This window comes from Desmodus rotundus, chromosome 11 (assembly GCF_022682495.2).
Source record: "Desmodus rotundus isolate HL8 chromosome 11, HLdesRot8A.1, whole genome shotgun sequence".
Taxonomy (NCBI): domain Eukaryota; kingdom Metazoa; phylum Chordata; class Mammalia; order Chiroptera; family Phyllostomidae; genus Desmodus; species Desmodus rotundus.
The window spans coordinates 95,976,426-95,998,108 of NC_071397.1; the positions used below are offsets into that span (position 1 = coordinate 95,976,426).

A 21,683-nucleotide genomic window follows, 5' to 3' on the forward strand; every position below is an offset into this window, starting at 1 on the left:
GAAGTTAGGCCATTACCTTCAATGTCCCCAAGGACCGAAGGTTCCTTGAGATTGGATACCAAGGCTTGTTCTTGGATTCTGCCCCAGCACTTCAGAGTGTACCATAGGCGCCGAATAAATGTTTTCCTTTTAAAGTGCCGGGAAGCATAGAGGAAAGAACGATTAAATCTAGCTAAGGGAAGGGATCAGAGAAGGCTTCCTGAGAGAGCAGGCTTTTGAGCTGGATTCTGAAGACAGCCAGAGTTGGTGGTAAAGGCTCTTCCAGGTTGAGCTTGAGGAAAGGAGGGACTGTGCGGTGGACGGGAACTGGAGGGTCTGAGAAGGGGTACTCGGGGACACAGAAAAGGAAGGTAGGAGAGTGCCTTGCCATTTGGGCAGCAGCCGGGAAATGCACAAAACCATTCTATGAGCATGGTTCAGAATATAGTTTAGAATATGAGCACGCAAACATAAAATAAGACAAGGAATATGGAATGGATACACCGAAAGAGTCAAAATAAAAAAACAAGGAGGGCAGTTTACCAGGGGAATTTCAGAAAAATTGTATGAAACCAAAAAGAAATGCCAAGGAAAACCCCTGGCTTGTGACTCTGGGAACATAAACATTTTAATAGCATTTGAGTGTGTGTGTGGCAGGCCAGGGCTGGGGGGTTGGTCTTTGGAAAAGGGAAAGGAAAGAGTTAATGATGGAACTAATGTCTGATTAAAGATCTTTGACCATTACAGTGTTTCCCATCTGCGAAGGCATGAATGGGTTACAGAAACTAGGAAAAGATATTAGACATCACTATTAAGAAAGAAGTGGAACTTGAAACAAGAAAACAGTGATACATTGAAAACAAACCAGATGTTCATCATTAAGGGATTCAAACGAACCTGTCACACAGCCAGTAGAATATTATGCAGCCATTAAAAATGAAGTGTATTTATTGCAAACATGTTCACAGTGTACTGTTATGTGAAGAAGCAAATTAGAATCCAACATGTCATGTCTGGAAGGACCTATCCAGAGTGCTAGCAGTGGTTTTCTCTAGATGTCCTGATTATTAGTCACTGTTACACTCTACTTCAAACCTGTAAGTACTGTCTGAATTGTACTAATGAGAAATTATTACCTCTCTCATTAGAAAATTAACACACGATTTAAAAAAAATTTGTCTTTTAAAAATGTATGTGGTTCATTTCTTCTGAAGCCGAAGTGAGGCCTGTGGCACTGGAAACCCTCAGGGCAGGTGGGAGGACGACAGTCTCTGACTCCAGCCAACCTGAGCTCTGCACACGGTGCTGTTTTTTCAAGTCCCTGTGACTTGTGGCCCAAGATCCTTCTGGGCTCAATGACGTCGGCTATGAGATGAAGGCGATGGTTTCTGACAGGGCTGCTCTGAGTCCTGGAGACGGTATCTGTAAAACGCTGAGCACTTCTTAGCAGACCCTGCCTCTGCCACGGTGGTGGTCATTAGCACTTCCCACACACAATCCTCCTCTCCCTCTCCGATGGTAGGACAGTACATCCTCAGCCATTTGAAGTTAGAAGCAGCCTTGTGACAGGCTCTGGCCAACAAAATGAACAGAAAGGACACAGGTCACCAGTGAGCATTTTCCCCATCTGCTGTGACAATCAACAATTCCCGGGTCGTAGCTGCCCTGCCTGCCCGAACCCCAGAGTGAGGAGAGCAGCCTCCCGTTCCCTCCACAGACCTGGGGCAGGAGTGAGAAGGGAGCCCTTGTTGTGCTAAGATTTGGGGGCTGCTTGTCACCAAGCCTAATTAAATTCATGCTGACTGACAGCCACTCAGTTGTTTTGTGACCTTAGGAAAGATACTCGGTTTCTGCAGGTTGCCATGTCCTTCCCTGTGAAATGTAAATGTTAATCTCCCCACTCCAAAGGCTGGTGGAGAAAACAAGCTAATGTCTAAAATGCTTGGCCATGTACCTGGCCCTGGTAAGGACATGTGAAAGGAGAGGGACTACTGTGACCTCACCGTACACGCTTACTTCCCCTCTAGTACACGGGGGCGGCCATCAACGTGGAGGGGCTCAGCTGATGCTTGCATATGGTCTTGCTACCATTGGGTGTAATTAAAGATGTACATGAAAGGAAAATGCCAGAGCCAACATAGGTCAGAAAATTCACTCAAATATTATTGATAATCTCCTTTTCATCCCTGGAAGAAATGCCAAGTGGTAAGTTCCAGTAGAGTCAGCAGCCACATGGCCAGTAGCTCATGGCCCTAGCATGACAGCCAAAGTGTCCTTGGCACGAGGGGGTGGGGGATTAAGAACACCAAAAGGCTCCAGTGATCCTCGTTGGAGGATGATGAGAATAGTGACCACCAACTTCTTCTAGAATAAAACTGGCCTTTTACCCTCTCAGAGTCCGAAAAACACAGTGGTTCTTACGAGAGAGGGAAAGAGGCATGTGTCTGGGTCGTTGATGCTGCGTGTGCTTCCCTGCTTCGATTGGGGAGTGAGGACAGCGGACACACTCTGATTTGAGGGACACGGGAGAGCTCTGTTTCCATCACTGCATAATCAGCAAGACTCACAACCCTGACAGAAAACGAATCATCCTTTGGGGGTGTTTGGGCACGAGACCAGACACCTGAGAGGACCAGAAGGAATGTGAAGAGGGGCTCTGCTCCACAGAGGGGCTCAGCAGGGGGTATTGTAGCACCTCCCAATTTGGAAAGGGGTGGAAGGCCAGTGGAATTCTCAGGCAATGCACAATGGGGCCTCCTTTACCTGGATTTCAGTTACTTCAGGCTTATGTGAAACGCGGCCCTCAGAACACCCCTGCACCACCTCTAAGAAAGAGTGGCATGCAACAGTAACAGGAATTAGTAGTGAACAGCCCTACCTTTACATTTGCAGGGTTCTCTATAGTCACCCACCAAGTTTTTTCCCATATATGCACTCATTCTGTCCTTAAAATGGAAGGATCGGCCAAGCGAGAGAGAAATGTTGCCGCTAGTGAACCTCTACTTGACTAAATGAAAGTCTAAAGTCTTTCTCTACCAACACAGAAGGCGGCAGCAGCGGTGGAGGAGAGGCCGGGACTTAGTTCTGGGACCTGGCAGCCCATCGGAAATGCAGATCATGGAGCCATCGGCACACAGTTTAGCCATAACATAAGCATAGGATTTCAATTTCCCTCACAGCCAGCAAGCAGCAGCCTCTCCACGTCTAACACCATTACACTGCTCCACGCATGCCCAACCACACCCGTGGGTGCCTCCTGCCCCCTAGCTCTGCACACACGCTCCCATCCTCTGTATTGGCACCCAGCTAATCTTCCTAAGCATCCCTTTCATCAATCAAGTCACTTGCTCAGGCAAAAATCTCTAGTGCCTACATACAAGCTCCTGGGTTCGTAAGAACAGGCCCATCGTGGCTAGACCCACTCTGGCAATTCCGTAACTTAGGCAGAAGCCCATTTCCAGGTTGCTTCCACCCCAGCTGAAATGCCCTTCCCTCTCCTTGCCACAGAGGAAGATTCTACGCACAAGGCAGCAGATAATCACATCCTCCACGAAAACGTCCTCAACGCCTCCAGCCTACAGTCTTCCACATCCCTGAATTACAGTAGGTTTTCTACAGTTCAGCACAGTCATCTTCAAAGCAGGCACCCTACTTCTCTGGGGCTGGGACTTTTCCAAAGGGCCGTGAACAAGCATATTTTGAAGGGAAGCAACATGCAGACCCTCATATTCAATACCAGCTTTTACTACACACCACGCCCCTTTCACCAGGGCTCTTACTCACTTTGCAAAAGAAAGGTGGGTGGTGCTCACTCTCATTCCCAGTCTTATTGGGGTGCATTGCTCCTGGGTTTTAAAAAACCCTCCTGGTCACCAAACACAGGGAAAATTGAAAATCTTGGTGTAAGTGTTGGGGAGGCGATGGACGCTAAGGAGTGTGTATTAGCTCCAGTTGTTGTAACACAGTCCCACAAACAAGCGGCTCAAACAACAGAAATGTCTTGTCTCACAGTTCCGCAGGCCAGAAGTCCAACAGCAAGGCGGGGTCAGGATTGGTTCCTTCTGAGGCCGTGCGGGAACGGTCTGTTCCAGTGCTCTGTCCTTGGCTTCTATGTGGCTGTCTTCTCCCCTGCCTTCACATCCTCTTCCCCCTCTGTGCTCGTCTGTCCCCATGTCCAAGTTTCCCCTTTCATAAGGATACCAGTCATTAGAGGGGCAGCGTCCACCCTAATGACCGCATCTAAACTACTTGTATCTGCAGTGACCTAATTTTAAAATAAGGGCACATTTGGGGGTACTGAGGGTTAGGACTTCACTACTTGAATTTGGAGGGGGTGCAACTTGACCCATAACAGACTGCATAACAAATCCTTTGCAATACCTTGCTTTCAGTGAAATTGAAAGAGGAAAGAAACAGTGTTGTTCTTAGCTGACAGGTCATTAAAACTAATATTTGATAAGGGATTAACATGTGATTTGAGGCAGATAAAGTCAGAAGGAATTCCCAAAATTGAAGGACATTTCTATAACAAAATGTTTTTCATTCCCATCTCCTTGTTTATAAAAACAAGGATTTTTCATCTCTAAAAAATGGAAACTACAAATAGAATGGACGCTAAACACTTTGTCATTCTAGCCATAAATAATATTTATCCACAATAATATAATATAATGTTTGGAAAGGGGATAGCATCATCTATCTTATTATGAAATGTAAGCCTCCAATAAAACTTTTTTTTGGTTAGCATTTATCAAAATAGGCTATTCATTTAGGTTGTTTCAATCAGTTGTGTGCTACTAGTAATGATAACACAATCTGAAAAACACTGGAAGCCGAGGGTCACAGGGATTTTGAAGTGTACACATTTCAATTTTTTTACGTATGTTTGATACATAAAAGTATGATGGGATACTCAGTAGAAGGTGTTCGGTCATAAATATCTTACATTAGCATAAAATTCTGAAGGGGAAGTGGATGGAAATAAAGTTTCAAAGAGAAAACAGAAAAATACACAAATTTTGCTCACTAAAGATGAGCTTGATAGTGTATTTCTTAAATGGATGATGGTAACAAACTGTTACAGGACTTAGATTCCATTTGTGCACATTTATCCCAGTGATGCAACAGTTTTATTTTGAAATGTCAGTATTTACAATATGCTAGCAACTACATTTTTTGCAACTATTTAAATTTATGATAAAATTATGAATATTAAATTTTAAAGGACCCTAAACTATTTAGGGTCCTTGAGCAAAACTTCTAAAGATTGATTCAGCATGTGGTTCCTTAGGTGTCTGCATGTCTAAAGGGATATTCAGAATGTGTCTTTTGCCACTCACTGTTAATCCAGGGAAACTATCTGAGCTTGGGTCTTGCCTAGTGTTGTCACAGTTCCCACCTGCAGAAGGAATCAGGGAGTTGGACACATGCTGGCAATGTTGGACTCCTTTCTGAGAGACAGCACAGTGGCATGAAAGATGCATGGCCTTAAAGCACAATGAGATACTGCCTCACACCCATTAGGATGGCAATTGAAAGAGAGAGAGAGGGGGAGAAAAGGAAGGAAGAAAGGAAGGGAGGGAGGGAGGAAAGGAAAGAAAGAAAAAGAAAAAGAAAAAAATAAAAGGAAGGAAGGAAGGAAGGAAAGAAAGGGAAAGAAAAAAGAAAGGGAGAGAGAAAGAGAGAGAGAGAGAGAAAAGTGTTGGCAAGGATGTGGAGAAATCAGAACCCTGTGTGATGCTGTTGGGAATGTAAAATGGTGCAACTACTGTGGAAAATGGCATGGCAGTCCTTCAAAAAATTAAAAATAGAATTACCATATGTCCAGTAATTCCACTTCTGGGTATGCAACCCAAAGAATGGAAAGCAGGGATTCAAACGTATTTTCACAGCAATGGTCAGAGCATGGCAAAATGGAGTATATCACACAACAGAGTGTTATTCCGCATTAAAAAAGAGGGGCATTCTGACACATGCGACAACGTGGATGGGCCTTGAAGACATTATACGAAGTGAAATAAGCCAGATACAAAAAGAGAGGTACTGTGTGTTCCACTTACCCAAGGTCCCTGGAGTAGTCAGCCTCATAGAGACAGAAAATAGACAGGGGGCTGCCAGGGGCTGCAGGGAAGGAAAATAGGGAGTGAGTGTTTAACATTATTGTCATGTTTAACGTTAACAGTTGTGTTATGTTTTACTGTTTCATGGGTACAGAGCTTCAGTTCTACAAGAAGAAAAATGTTCTAGTGGTGGATGGTGGTGACGGTGGTACAGTATGAATGCAATTAATGCCACTGACCCGCGCACTTAAAAATGGCTGAAACAGCCCTGGCTGGTGTGGCTCAGTGAACTGAGCACCGGCCTGCAAGCCAAAGGGTCACTGGTTGGATTCCCAGTCAAGGCACACGCCTGGGTTGCAGGCCAGGTCCCCAGTTGGGGGCGTGCGGGAGGCAGCCACACATTTGTGTTTCTCTCCCTCTCTTTCTCCTTCCCTTTCTATAAAAATAAATAAAATCTTCTTTAAAAATGGCTAAAATGATAAATTGATGTATATTTATGTATGTATATTTTACCACATTTTAATCCTTACCAGAGGATATGTTTATTGACTTTTAGAGAGAAAGAGAGAGAGAAACAGAGGTGGGGAGAGAGAGAGAGAGAGAAAGATAGACTCAAGAGAGAAACATTGATCGCTTGCCCCTACCCCCACCCCATGTACACATCCCTGCTGGGGATCAACCACAACCTAGGTAGGTGCCCTGACCAGGAATCGAACCTGCAACCTTTTGGTGTATAGAATAACTCTCCAACAAACTGAGCCACCTGGCCAGGGTTTATGGTTTGTTTGTTTTTTTAAGAACACAGTCTTTGGACTCAGATCTGCTAGTAAGTGACCTTGAACAGTTTGCTTAAACTTCCTGAGTCTCAGAAAGGAACTAAAAATGCTTAACTGGGAGGATTGTTATGAGACTTGAAACATAACAGATCCGTAGTGGATGCCGGAGTGTGCGCCCAGATCCCCTCTTTGGGACTGAGGTGCCATAGCCCCAGCTGCTGCACTCTTGACTGCTAGTGGCCCAGGCTGGACACATCTTCAGGCATCAGCCAGCCCCATAGGGCGCAGCCTCGCCCAGGTTTGTAACCCCTCTCAGGAGGCAGCACCTGGTTGAGGCCCAGCTGATGCCTCAGCTGAGAAAACTCTGAGGGGTCATCCAACCCCATCGCCCCCAGCAGGGTCAGTGGCTGTAACATCCCTCTGCCTCTTCCCAGCCCTGCTTCTCTCCCGTTCTCGCAGCCGTAAGAAAGTAAGTTTCCTGCACGTGGGTGTCCATCCCAGAGCCTGTCCGCAGGTAAGTCTCCCCTGCTTAAAATTCCCTAAGAGCTTCCCATTGTCCTCAGAATGAAACCTGAAGTGCTTATTTCCTTCAAGACCCTCCATGCCTTACTCATTTGCCTGTCTTCTCTTCTGCCCCTCCTCCTCCCTCATCCCATCCCAGCCATACTGGGCCTTGGACACTAGTCCTGCTGGCTGTCTGCATCTCCCTCTGTCCCTTGAGGTCCTATCTTCCAAGGGTCCTGCTCTAAAATATCCCCTGCGTACACTCAAATCCTCTCTATGCCTTTACCCTGCTTTGCTGTTCTTCGGAGTATTTATCTCTGACATAATATTAGATGCTCACTTGCTTATAAATGTTAGAATGTAGGTTTCCCGAACGCAGGGACTTTTCTGTCCCTGTGGCCCTTGGTATTCCCAGCAACTGGAATGCCTGGCACATAATAGGCACTCAAGAAACATTTGTGGAAAGAATTCATGAGTTAGATCTGATGTGCACTGAACACGTATCTCGGTGCGTGGCGCAAGTCGGGGGCTCAGCAGATGGGGTCTGTTATTATTTTATTGTATTTCCTGTCTGCCCAGCTCAGACAGTGAATGTCAGACAGGGCCTTTCTTTCCTATACCTTTTATAGTGCTGGGCACAAAATCACTCAGTAAATAAATACTTTTTAATTGGATTTGACTTGTTCTAAAGCCAATGGTGAGGCAGACTGATCATTTGTGTCCAACCTGGCTGGCTGGTTCTACTTCATTTGAATGACCAAGATCCTATCACATCACGTCAGGTCTCTATCAAAATTAATTATGGCCAGACTCCATCGGTCACATCCCAGGGAGAGGAGAGAGAGCATTCCCGTGAAAGTCCTCCTGGCCACTCTTGGCGACAGAGGGTCACTCTGAGGCCCTATGTGGTACTTCTTCGTTCTAATCATCAAATGTTATAAATGTTATGCAATAATCTTTAGAAACCACTAGAAGGGAGGTAGTAGATGTGATGTCTGCCCCCAAATTACTTAAAATCCAAACTGGTCAGAGTAGAAGAGAGCAGCGAGGCCCTGCTCTTTTTCACCTGTTCCCTCACCTGTTCTCCTCACCCTGGGCAATTTCCCCTTTCTTCTGCTCTGGCCACTCGAGGCCTGACAGGAACACTCGACCTGGCACACCTACCTGCTCGACTTCCCATATTCTTGTCTGCATAATGGAAGTGCGTTTTATGAAGTACATGGTACATGGTATCTCCTGCTTTGCCATATTCAGGAAGCGGAGAATAGATACATGTACATTTTTAAAATGCTGTTTCCTCACTATACGGTTATCAAGTATCTCTGTGCAGTGAACAAGCCTTCAAAATGCTGTGTAGAAATGGGTGATAATTCTTTGCTCTCTTTCCCTTTTTTGCAGATGCAATAAAAACTAAGGGAAGCCATGGCCCCGCCACTGGGAGTGCACCCCCAGGCAGGGAAGGGTGGCCCCAGCTGTGTGCCAGGCTCAGCGAGGGGGAAACCCACGTTCTTTAATAATTTAGTCCACACAATGCTTTGAGGAAGGTGTTAGTATCCTCAATTTATGGATGAGGCAAGAGGTTAGAAAGGTTAAGTCATGTTCGTTGGGTTACCCCAATGGTTAGTAGTAAAGCAAGATTTGAACTAAACTTTCTCTTACTGCAAAGTGTCTTCTAAGACTGGGCACTCTTGGGCTGGTTACTTACCTCCTTGCACCCAAGCTGGGTTCTCTTCCTTAATAGTTCCCGTTCTACCCTGATCCTATTTTTAAAACAAACAAACAAAACCCTATAAAATGCCCTAACAGATTAAAAGTGTTATAAAGCTACAAAAATCAAAACAGAATGGTGAGCGGTGAAACAGCCGAGTTCAGAAACCAGCTGAGGTATATGATGAAGGAAGCATTTCATATCATTTCAGATGAAAGAAAAATGGCTTGTTCTAAAAATGGTATTGGGAAACCTAGTTGGTAAAACAATTAGAAGGTGTCCAGCAAGTGTTCGTGATTTCTGCATTGTGCAACTCCATGAGCTGACACTTGCGGTCCAGCTCCCCCACTGACTGCTGGGAAGGACTCCGGATAACTTTCCGAGTTCTGGACTTTCTGAGTCTCTGGTCTACACAGAACTCGGTCTTAACTCCTCACAGTCTCTTACAATATTTTTGACTTACGAAGTGTTTTCACTACCCCATTAGTGCAGGGCAGGGGTTATTATTCCCACTCTCTCTATAAGGACACAGAAGCTCGTGGAGGTTAAGTTCACAGCTGGCATGCCCTGTGAAACTTACACACCCGGGCTTCCTGATTCTTCGTGTGACTCTCTCACTATTAGACTCTATACATAGCCTCTTCCCACCCCTGCCCTCACATTCACCCCCACACAGTTCAAACAGTGGAAAACAAACAGCATCGCTACATTCCCACACACCCATGTTAATTTCTCTGTATCCACCATCAGCCTCTGTCCACAGCACACATACTTTACATAATTGCAATCATAGTTTAATTATAATTTAGTGGCCCACTTTTCCACTTCATATTGTAAGGGATTTTTACAGTTTTGTAGGAAATGACTGATGGACATCCTCACTGTCTCTTAAGTGGTCCCCTTCCTTAAGGTCATCTATGCAAATCCCCATCTCTAACCCAATTGCTTTTAAATGAATTTCTTTCACATGAGTGAGTGCGGGCAATTGTGTTCCTCTTTACAGGCAGCTAGTTATCTCCCTTCCCCCAACAAGGAGTCTCGTTTCTTTTCCCACGCCATGGGTAACTGTACATGTCGAGTTGGGTTTGCCCACTCTCTGAGTTTCTTGGTCGGGGGGCGGGTGGTGGTGAACACCCAGCTCTTCTGCAGACCTTTGCCGGGGCGCAAGCAGCAGAAAGGGTGTCTGGTACCTTCTCCTCGAAGCTTCCACCGTTGCATTCCTTTTTTAACCTGTGGCTTGCCAGTTTAGCTTGCCCAGGACAGTCATCACTAAAATCTTGATTCACCCCCATGGTTTCCTCCCTGGCCAGGGAGGATTTGCAAACTGAACATTTTCATCAGTTTTTGTAGACAGTATTATGCATGGGACAACAGACTCTGCTTAGAGTGTTGAACACGTCATTGCTTTCAATCATCCACACCGTGTTTAAAAAGACACATTTTACATGCTTACTGTTCCATTCTCTCCCTGCAGGAGATGTGACTGGCTTCGTGGAGGTATACCCTGACTTGACTGTCCTCTGTCTGGAAAGAAGTATATAAAGAGAGACATGGAAAAGATACATTTGTGATCAGTGCCTGTCCTAATGCTCCATATTGTCAAATGCAGTCTACTTAAAAGAAGGAGTTATGAGGTCTTAGAAAGGCAGCATTCAAATGGGCTGTCAGCGGACTCCTGTGGATGCCTATGCGGAGCCGTCTCGGTCTCCGCAGGAAGCACACAGTGCCTGCTCCCAACAAGCTCATTCTCTGCACCAAGTGGTCTGGCAGACAAACACACTGGCAGAATCTGCCAAAAGAGGTAATATCATAAGAGGGTTGTAATATTTTTTAATTTTATTTTTCAATTACAGTTTATATTCAGTATTATTTTGTATTAGTTTCAGGTGTACAGCATAGTGGTTAGATAATCATATACTTTACAAAGTATATGATTCCCCCCATTATTTCCAGTACCCACCTGGCACCACACATAGTGATTACAATATTATTGACTATATTCCATATGTTGTACTTACATCCCTGTGACTACTTTGTAACTAGCTACCAATCTGTACTTCTCAGTCCCTTCACCTCTTTTACCCTGTTCCCCAATACCCTCCCCTGTGGCAACCATCAGTCTCTTCTCTGTGTCTATGAGTCTGTTTCTATTTTGTTTGTTCATTGATTTTGTTCTTTAGATTCCACATGCAAGTGAAATCATATGGTAACTGTGTTTCTGTGACTGACTTATTTTACTTAGCATAATAGAGGGTTGTAATATTTTTCTAAAAGGTTGGTTTTGATCAGAGTTTTACTTGTGAAGTTCTTTTCCCTAATTAAAATAGAGAAAGCAAAGCTGCAGAATAACAACATAATAACCAGAAGAGATGCTATTATGATTTGGCTTTGTTTTTAGACCTCTAATTGTAAAATATTTGTGCAAAGGGAAGAGCAAGCCTCGGTTTTTTTCTAAGAACTTATTTTATCTGTCAACAAAAGCAACTATTTTCTTTTTCACCACTAAGGAGAGTTTCCAAGGCAAAGAAGCCCTAGTTCCATTTTGGGAGCAAAGAAGGAAATTTTATGACTTAGTACATCCCAGATTGATTATAACTTTTCATGACTCAGCTCAGATGGGTTAGAAATGGCCAAACGTGTTTGAATGTTATGCTTTTGTGAGGCATGGCCATAGCCAATCGCTGAGGGTTATAGGCGCCGGGATTCAGTAGGGGAAGAGCAGCCTCGGCCTGAGAAAAATGCAGTGCCATAGTAACAAGCCAAATTGCTGGCATTGTCGGTAGTCCTGATTTCACTTTATTGATTGTCTCCTGTGAAACATGAGGCTCTTTATTTGAATCATTTGTATAGGTGTCATACTGGGTTAATTGCAAAGCAATTGGATTTAATAATAATATAACGATGTATCCATGTACATCGATTCCTTGAATTGTGAGACGTGAATTGCACTTGATCGTGAGGTTGTGCTTCCTGATGCTATGAGATGAGTAAGTCCTAGGCTAACGGTGTAAATTTAAGCTGCCCAGAATGAGCTTTAACTTACATGCCAGTTCGGATTGTTATTGCAAGTATTTTTATAGGCCTGGAACATGATTGGTTCTAAACGGAATGCCCTTGAACTTGAATTGTTTTAAAAAGCATAGCTTTATGTTGAGTTAACAGCATGCCATTAAGATCAGTACCAATGTAAACACAGAGAATGAAGGCTTTCTGTTGGCCACACTTTCTTGCAGATTTTCGTAGCTGCTGAAATTATTTCACTTTTAGCTAAACTGGTTTGTCTTTATTAGCCCACTGAGTCCGGAATGTAAGAATGGTCCTCAGAGTTGATAGAAATTCCCTAAAAAGCAAGGACACATACTAATGACCAAGTGTATTATTTCGAACAATTGAAAAACCAACATATTATATATTTGCATAATTATTTTTATGTTTAAAAAGTGTGGATATTTCCCACTTTTCCAGTTGAAGGGTATTTCTTCCAGGAGGGACAAAGCAGGGAAAAAATAGATTTTATGGGAAAATTTCATATTCATATGATAAAGAGAAACTAAATTAAAAAATCAAGACAAATATGAGTAGGAAAATTAAAAGATTGGGAGAAAGAAAAAAAGGAGAGGAGGAAGAGAATGAGAAAAGGGTAAGTTGTAAAATGAGACTGAGTAACACAGAGAAAACTGTCTGGCATAACACTGGCACTCAATAGGCATTATGATCAAGCTAAAAAATGTAGTAAAGCAAGTTGTAATGCATCAAAACATATTGCCCAGGCTGCTGTCTCTGATGCATCTAAGTAGAAGCAAAAACTATTCTTTTTTTAGGTCAAACTTTGGTATGTGAATTCACCATAAAATATTGTTTTTACAAGTCACATCTACACTATCCTTTGAACTAGCACAATTGTTGTGCCATATTTTTAGTATCATTTGACTTCATGGTCAACGTGGAGAGGCCGCTGGGAGAATCACTGACCCCTGTAATTCATCCAAATCCAGAATGCAAGATCAGGCACCTAGACCCGAGTGCTTCTCATTTCCCTTCCGCTTTGGTGAAGCTGACTTTCTCACCAACTCAAAGACAATTTGTGGGGCGACATTAAATAAAAAACAAAACTAAATACACTTAATAACCGTGTTTATCTATTAGTTCCCTCCAGGTTGATCTTTTTATGAGCACAGAGCAACACTATAGGTGGTTTTTAAATGTTTTCCAGAAATGTGTTTAAATGAACGTGTTAATGGCTGAGACCGGGGCCCCATCTGAACGCTGACGAATTACACGACCATGTGTTCAGAGCTGCTCTGGGCCACAGTTGACAGCTGAATCAACTGAAAGGAACAGCAGTGACAGGAGACAAGAAAAGAAGCTCCTTTTATTTTTTCCAGACTTTTGTTTTAATTTGATGTGCATGTAGTGATAATATTGCAGACTTAGGAGGATGATAGAAATCTAAAAAATTGTGAAAAGGGAGGCTTACGGCTGGCTTCGTGTTTATGAATAAAGTTAAATGCATGGAATTTTCTAGTTTAAGGAGGGTAACAGGAGTCGGTATTCTCCCATCATGCCTACAGTCCCGTTTCTTTGGTCTTTTGATTTCACCGTATAGACTCCAAATGTTAGATTTTCTCAATTAAAGTGAGACTCTTGTTAATTGAAGGCCATTGGAACATGGAGAGATGGGTGGCAACTGAATGATGGAAAATGGCGCATACCTGCTGCTCCTCCCAACCCCATTCAGTGCTCTGATTAAGCACGGATGCACTTGACTCATTGCTGAACCAACTCCTATTCCACTGCCATGCACTTGTTCATGTCCACACTGTCTGTATTTCAAACTGAAGAGCGGGGCACCCACTCTAGCAATTATGACCGTACCTGCAGGACCATGGTTACGTCTGAGACCAAAGCTGGCTCAGAAGAGCTGTCCATCCATCCATCCATCCACTCAAATCTACCTCATTTTTAGGGGCTCGTCCAAGTGCTCCTCCCTCCAGAAAACTCCTTTATTCCGATGTAGTGTGGCCTTCCCTCTGAAATAATCATTTGGAATGTTCTTTTATAGTTATGTTGATTTACATCTATTGAATGTGCTGTATTTTGCCGTGTATAATGTGCACCCCCGTTTTTGGCCCAGACTTTCAGGAAAAAAACTTTTGTTTTAATTTTTTATTTATTTACATTTAGAAACAAAACCAATTATCATATTCCAGGGTATTATTTTGCACATGGATATCATTATTGCTTTCTAGAGTTACACCTTTAATGCATAGGAATAAACAAAAGAATTAAAAACATTTATATAGATATGGAATTAGCACTACCCATGTATAATGCACATCCTTATTTTTCCCTCAAAATTTTACAAGGCAAAACATGGTATGGTAACATTATCATATAACCTCATTCATACCATTTTTTTAATCCTCACCCAAAGCTATATTTATTGGTTTTACAGAAAGAAGAAGGGGAGAGAGAAACATCAATGTGAGAAACATCCATTGGTTGCTTCCCGTACATGCCCTGCTCAGGAATCCAACCCACCACCTAGACGTGTGCCCTAACCGGGGACTGAACTGCTGCCTTTTGGTGTGTGGGATGGCACGGCAAGCAATGACGCCGTCCATCCAGGGCAATACTGTCTTTTCACCATGTGAAATAAGCAATGCATCCGTTACTTTTACAAACATGTGAAAGAGGAGTTATTTAAAAATGTGCTCTGTATGTGCCATGTACACGTACCACAGTCATATGCTACAGCATTAGAAGATGAAATGAACACCTATACTTTCGTGTCAGAGTAAAGGGTTACCAGTATTGAGGTGCCATGTAACAGGGCGTGCTATAGTGTTGGAGCTTTTAATTTTCTAAGGCTGGTTATATTTACAAACGTCTTTGCCTACTCCCTTGACCCTCCAAAAGAAACACATCTCTAACCAATGTATTTAAGCAATTATAAATGAAGGCACAGACTGGGACGACCTACGTAAAGAAGCCCCGTGACAAGCCGTTAAAATGTCAAGCCAAATAAGAACATCGTTATGACATCTATTAGCTGGCCACTCTATAGACACAATTATTCTACCTTATAATTGATTCCTTGTACCTACTTGTCTCCTTGTGTACTATCTCTGTGTTTTCTAATAGGATTATGCCGCTTTGGAATTTGAAGGGATCAGATATGCGCCTCCCTTCCACTGCTGCTATCTAGAATATCTATTGACATTTCCACAGCTGTTCATCTGGTCTTTGCTTTGAAAAGATACAATGAACACAACATTTTTAATATCGATGCTCATTCTATCAGAAAGTTTGTTCCTATAGTGAACCGAAATTTCATTCATTACCTCTAACTTCTACATGCCCTTTCTGAAGGAATGAAAAATAAAACTACGCCCACTTTCCCATGGAAGCCCTTCATACATGTATAGCTTTTTCACTTTTCCACACAAGTATTCTCTTCTCCAAGTCGAACAGGCTCAGTTCTTTCCATGGTTCCAGGCATTTCAACTTACTTCCCCTTCATTCATCCAATCCACTTTTACTGAGGATCGACTATGTTTAAAGCATTGAACTGTTTATAAAAAGGATCTCAGAGTCAAGACAGGGAAGACACTCATCACCCAGTCACACTAAAGGATTGATAATTAAACGTTCAGGTAAGTGGTTTGAAGGAAAGGAACACCATTCTGCACCTGGGGGTCCAAGCCAGGTTTTGCTGAGGAAGTGATGCTTGGGCTGAGGAATGAAGAAACAGTGGAATCAGGGGGGAGAAGAGGGTAAGTCAAAGAAATAGAGCAATCAGGATGTTCAGGAACTCTGAAAAGAGACGGTGCCTGGCATGCTCCAAGAATCGAGAGACTACCGTGGTTGGGGACTGAGGGGTAGAAAGGTGAGAGGCAAAGTTGGAGAGTTCAGTGGACAGACCACCACCAGGAGCCTTGTCGGCCTGGGAAGCATTTTTGAATTTTACCCTCAAAACAGTAGGAAGTCACTGAAGGGGGTGGGAGATTCTACACCTGGTCCCCCAGTATTCTGGCCTCGCTTGCTCCAGTTTTCCTCCCTGTGGCAGATTATGCATCCCTCCCCACTGAACTGAGAAGACACTTGCATTTCAAAGTGAAATGTCCATGAGGCAAAGCCACAGACAGGCCGTGAACGAGCAATAAGCTGCTGTTGTTGAAAGCTAAAGAGATTTCTGCGTTGTTACTCCAGTATTACCTAACTTATTCTGACAAATACAAAAGGTTCTATGGGGCCTGAGGAAACATGAACAAATTTGTGCTTTGAAAAGATGACTAATACTGTTCAGAAAGCAGACTGAAAAGAAAGCAAAGTACATTCTAGAAAGCAAGTTAGACAGTTATTACATTAATCCAAGTAGGGGATGATGGTCCATTGGACAAGGGTGAACACAGAGATACAAAGATGTAGATGTATCCAAAAGCTATTTAAGAGGCAAACTTCTCAGGGCTTGGTGATAGATCTGGATCCTTGATGGGGGTGGGGGAGAGGCTGGAGGACCGGGGATGATGCCTGAGTTTGGCTAGGCTTCTGACAGACACTGGTAACCTGTGATGAAATGGGTAAAACTAAATGAAGACAATCCCGGAAGGAAAAGATCATCAGGTTAGTTGGATGTTGAATCTGAGGTGCCTCTGAGACAGCTGGGTGAGTGGAATGGGCAGCTGGCTGCAGGTCTGGATCTCAAAGGAAAGGTCAGGTTAGAGATACAAGTTTGGGGATCACTATATATTGGGTTGGCCAAAAAGTTTGTTTGGTTTTTTTTGTAAGGTGGCTCTAGTAGTGCTTAATTGTCTAACTTCACTCGAAACAATTTTGTTAGATTGTATTGTAACAGCTGTCATATCAGTGTGCATTTAAAAAAAACTTATCAAAATTGTTTTTTTTTGTGTAGCCATTTTAATATTGAAAATGGAAGAAAATAACCAACGTTTTCAACATAGTATGTGTTATTATTTCAAGAAAGTAAAAATGCAACTGAAACACAAAAACATATTTGTGCAGTGTGTGGAGAAGGTGCTGTGACTGATCGCACGTGTCAAAAGTGGTTCATGACGTTTTGGGCAGATTTCTTGATGGACAACGCTCCAAGGTCAGGTAAACCAGTTGAAATTGATAGCGATCAAATTGAGAAATTAATTGAGAACAATCCATGTTATACCATGCAGGAAACAGCCAACCCAAATATTCAAATATCCAAATCCACAGTTATTGGTGAAAATGAAAAAAATGTGTCTTTGACAGAAAAAAACATACGGACTTTTTGGCCAACCCAGTTGAGGACGACTGGTAGCAAGCAGCGAGTCTGCTAAGTAAAGCGTTAATAGCGAAAGCAGGATGTGAAGAGAGAGAAATTGAAACTGACTGACTGGCTGATAGGTTTTAGGAATTAAGCGTTGAGAAGCTCCAAAATGTCACATGTGGCTGACAAACTTACTCTCATTAAGAAGAACCAGAAAGAGAAAAGGGAAGAGAAATGGGAGACTACGGTGCCTCAGAGGTCAAAAGGAAAAAAAGTGTTTTCCAAAAAGGAATGACTAAGTGTCAAGGTTGCTCAGAACTCAGAAGAGACAAGGACCCGAAAAGCTCCATGTGTTTAGCCACATGAAGGTCACCAGAGGCCTTTGCCAAAGCTGGTTGTTACCGGATTGATAAGGGAGAAATCCAGCCCGTGTGGTGCCACACACAGCCCTCCAGTGTCCCTACTGGCTGTCACACAAGGACGAGAATGAAGCAAGACCCGCGTGCTCCACGCAGGGCCTCACCACAGCTCAATCTCAAGGACGAGTCCCATGGACAGAAGCTCACACACAGTCACTAACATCCCCCCTGTGTCTACACAGTAGCGGGTCCTTCCCCCCAGTTACCCACCCTCTGTGGAGGCTAAGGAACAAATTATAGCTCCAAACCATGATAAAACCATTATTTAACATCATTTTATGGGTACTTAGGAAAACAGGATTAACTACAGATGCCACAGTTTCGTTATAAAGCTAAACAAACTCAAAAAGTTTATCCACATTAATTTAACTAAAAGAAAGTACCCAAAACCACAGGCAATATAAGAAAAATAAGAAAACTTTCCACTAAATAAATATATATACTTACTTTTAAATTAGTTTTTTTTTTCCTTTTGCGGTGTCAGAGGGGATGAAGAATCCTTTCTTAGTCTTTTTTTAAATTTATTTATTTATTTATTTTTAGAGAAGGGGAGGGGAGGGAGAAAGAGAAAGAGACACATCCATGTGCGAGAGAGACATGGATCAGTTGCCTCTCGCACACCCCCACCTGGGGACCTGGCCCACAACCCAGGCATGTGCCCTGGCCAGGAATCAAAATTGGCATCTTTTCGGTTTGCAGGTTGGCGCTCCATCCACTGAGCCACACCAGCCAGGGCATCGATTTTCTTAAGTTCTGATTCAGGTCGCTCTTATAGATATTGTTGTAACGGGGTACAGGGCATGGGTCCCCTGAGGGCGGGGAGCCATCCTCCCCCCAAATCCTGCAGGTGAGGCAGGAAGGGGGCAGGGAACAGAGCAGAAAGTACAGCAGGTTAAGGCACATTAAGATCTTCCCAAGCTGCAGAATTGTGTATGTGGCTGTGAGAACACACAGTGACCCATGATGTAGAGGGGGTGGGAGGAGCGCATAGAGCGCCTACCTGACCTGTGGGGCGGATGCCCTCCCTGGATGCCCCATGCATCGCTGGCAACTCTTACCTTGACTAATGATGGCAGCCAAAGGAGGGTCAAATACACTGGGAAGCTGAAAAAATGGCGGACACTAATGCACCACAGGAATAACCAGATGTTAGATCGCACAGAGGTTCTGAGCTGAACACTTAACATTGGAGCGGGAGGTCCGAAAGGAGGCTGCCACGGGGTCAGGAGGTCTGCCTGGAAGTCTGCCTGGAGAAGATGGCGGCAGAGCTGGCGGTGCAGCAGGGACCTGCCTGGCCGAGCACACAGAGACGAGAGAGATGCTTGGAGCTGAACTGGGACCGGGAATGCCGTGCTGCAGACTTCTGCTTTTCTGAAAGGTGGTGCCTCTAACTGGCATTTTCGGAAACTGGCCTGGTTTGGCAGAGGGAGGCAAGACTATTCGATTTGGGGTGTTTTTAAAGAAAGCAAGACTTAATGGCAGAAATCTGCCATTATTCTAAATCTGTATAACCTTTAAATAAACAACCCCTCTCCTTTTTCACCAAACTCTTGCCTTGGGAGTCATGCTTCTTGGCGGCGGGCAATCGAACCCCACACACTACTGGTTGGTTCTGCAACATCGTGACTACATATTTCTAGTTTATTCATCTATCAAATAATCTGATTCTTTTATCTTTTTATAAAATGCTTTGTCTGCCCTGGCTGATGTGGCTCAATGGACTGAGTGCTGGCCTGTGAACCAAAGGGTCGCTGGTTCTATTCCCAGTCTAGGGCACATGCCTGGGTTGCGGGCCAGATCCCCAGTACGGGATGCGTGAGAGGCAACCACACATTGATGTTTCTCTTCCTCTTTCTCCCTCCCTTCCCCTCTCTAAAAATAAATAAATAAAATATTTTTAAAAATTCCTTGTCATATAAATCACTCTTTTGAACTATCTTTCAGACCCGGGCTTTTCTTTCTCACCCACTTCTGCCTCCTCATGCCTTGGGTCTCTGCCCCTCACCCCAACTCATTTTGCATAAGCACCTGCCTGCCAGAATCCTATTCCTAAAATCCTGTTTCAGTCATTTCTCTGCCCTTTCAAGAATTTACAGTGGCTCCCTAGTTCCCATCACATGAAATATTAAGTTCCCTACTTAGAACACAGAACTTGCCACAACCTGTTCCCATTCGACTCATTCAGTTGCTGTAACCACTCCCCAAAGTTCTGCTTCCACTTCCCTTAAGCTAGCTTCAGAATGAGCACCCACACTTCTATTTGCCTTTCCTCTGTGCTGATACCCCCCGCCCCTTTGGCTGAAATGCCCTCTGCAAGTCCCTTCACATAACCAAATCTCACCCACCTTTCAAGGCCCAGGAGGAAAAATCTGCATGTAGAAATTGCTTGTCTTCTATAAGAAATTTGCCAGTAAACAAAACAAAACAAAAAACTAATTTCACTGAGACTTTACAATGCCACACTCTTTGAATGAGTTATGTCAGGAGAGCCCGTGGAGGTAGCCAACATTTTGCAGATGATGAAACTGAGGATTAGGTTCATCTATGGAAAGCACCTAGCACAGTGCCTACCCATAATAAGGATTACACAAACGTGGACTGTCATTATGCTTACTAGAGAGATTTAGTAATTCTCCCAGCTCACAGAGAAGTACGTGAAAGAGCTAGCATTCGAACCCTGGCTTCAGAGCCCACCCTTTTTCATTGCCAAGAGCAGTAATGCTCTGTTTGCATTGCTGCTACCTTGCCAAGCTTCCATAACTATTGCAGTCAACGTGGGTTTCTGCTGTCTGAATCCCTTAGCTGTTGGAGTAACCACACTTCTCTGCTTTGTACTTGATGGCTATCTTACCTGGACTTTTACTTTTACTTCAGTACATGTCTTATCTCAAGCTGGCCATGAGTAAAGACTAGTGGTGTGCTGAGAAATGTTTAGCAAACAGCTCTCAAAGTGGAGAACGGCTGATTCATTATGTTTGTTAATTTCTGTGGTATAAATACTCCTATCATGGTCAATTTCAAGATACCAAAGCAAAGTCAACCAACTTGGAGAACTGCTGAAATTTTAACAATCGTCTCTTGAAAGTTTGTGCAGGCTGCCTGCAGCACTCCGCTGGCACTAAGGATTAGATGCTATACCCCCCTCTCTTGTCTTCTGTGGTGCCAAGCACAGGCCTAAGCAAATAGGATGCATGACCACATATCTGGAGCTTCTGGTTCAAGGTTTCAAATGCTTATAAACATTTACTTAGACGACTTCCCAAAAATCCCACTGTGAAATCATGGTACACAAAACTAATGCTTCCATAGTAGTGCTTAAAGAAGCAAGGATGCTAACAGCCAAATAGAAAATTTGACAATTTATGAAAGACAAGAAAGCAGTATTGATGGACACACCAAAGGAAACCACAAACTGAAACACTGGTTAGGGCTGCCATGGAGAGGGGAGCCGTTCTTCCCAGGGAGACTCTAAGCTCAGCAGGTGTGAAGAGCGTAAGGAAAGTGGAGCGAATAATCAGGGCAATTAATTAAAAGCTAAGGAATAGCTGAGCCAGTCTGCCCCACCCCCACCCTACATATTTTGAGCATTGTGTCCCCAGCTACAGGTCTCAGAATTGCTTTCTCGACTAAGTGCAATCTTTCTCTGGGGAGGACCCCCACTGTGAATATTTGGGGCTGGAGAAACACAACAGAGCCTGTGCTAATTCTGAACTTCCAAATGGACACAGAGGGGGGAAATGGGCGCAGCTTTAGCAGCCCCACTAAAGTCCACTCCATGCACAACTGTAGGTACTCAGTATGTGTTCAGTGAATGAATGAATGACCCTTGCAGCTTATGGACAAGTGAATGACTCTTCAGGCAACACGACAGCCTAAGCAAATGCACAGAAATTCTAGATTATTTAAAACCATTAAAATTTTGTTTTGGCAGCCAAGCTAGAGTGACTGGGGAAGGAAATCTCCAAGTGGCACAAA

At 43.7% G+C, this 21,683-nt stretch overlaps 2 long non-coding RNA genes across 2 annotated transcripts in view; one reads left to right on the top strand and one right to left on the bottom strand.

The window, feature by feature from the left end:
• Positions 1-800: 800 nt before the first annotated feature.
• The window catches only part of LOC128779560 (uncharacterized), a 28,092-nt gene continuing 7,209 nt past the window's right edge, over positions 801-21,683 (bottom strand). The window contains exons 2-3 of the long non-coding RNA XR_008425596.1: positions 6,039-6,099; positions 801-1,551 (exon numbers count right to left, since the gene is read on the bottom strand). This is a non-coding gene — a long non-coding RNA (uncharacterized lncRNA). The remainder of the gene's footprint in view (positions 1,552-6,038; positions 6,100-21,683) is intronic.
• Positions 6,983-15,462, top strand: LOC123478861 (uncharacterized). Its single transcript, XR_006654251.2, has 3 exons — positions 6,983-7,328; positions 10,501-10,827; positions 14,482-15,462. It is a non-coding gene; the product is annotated as an uncharacterized lncRNA (long non-coding RNA).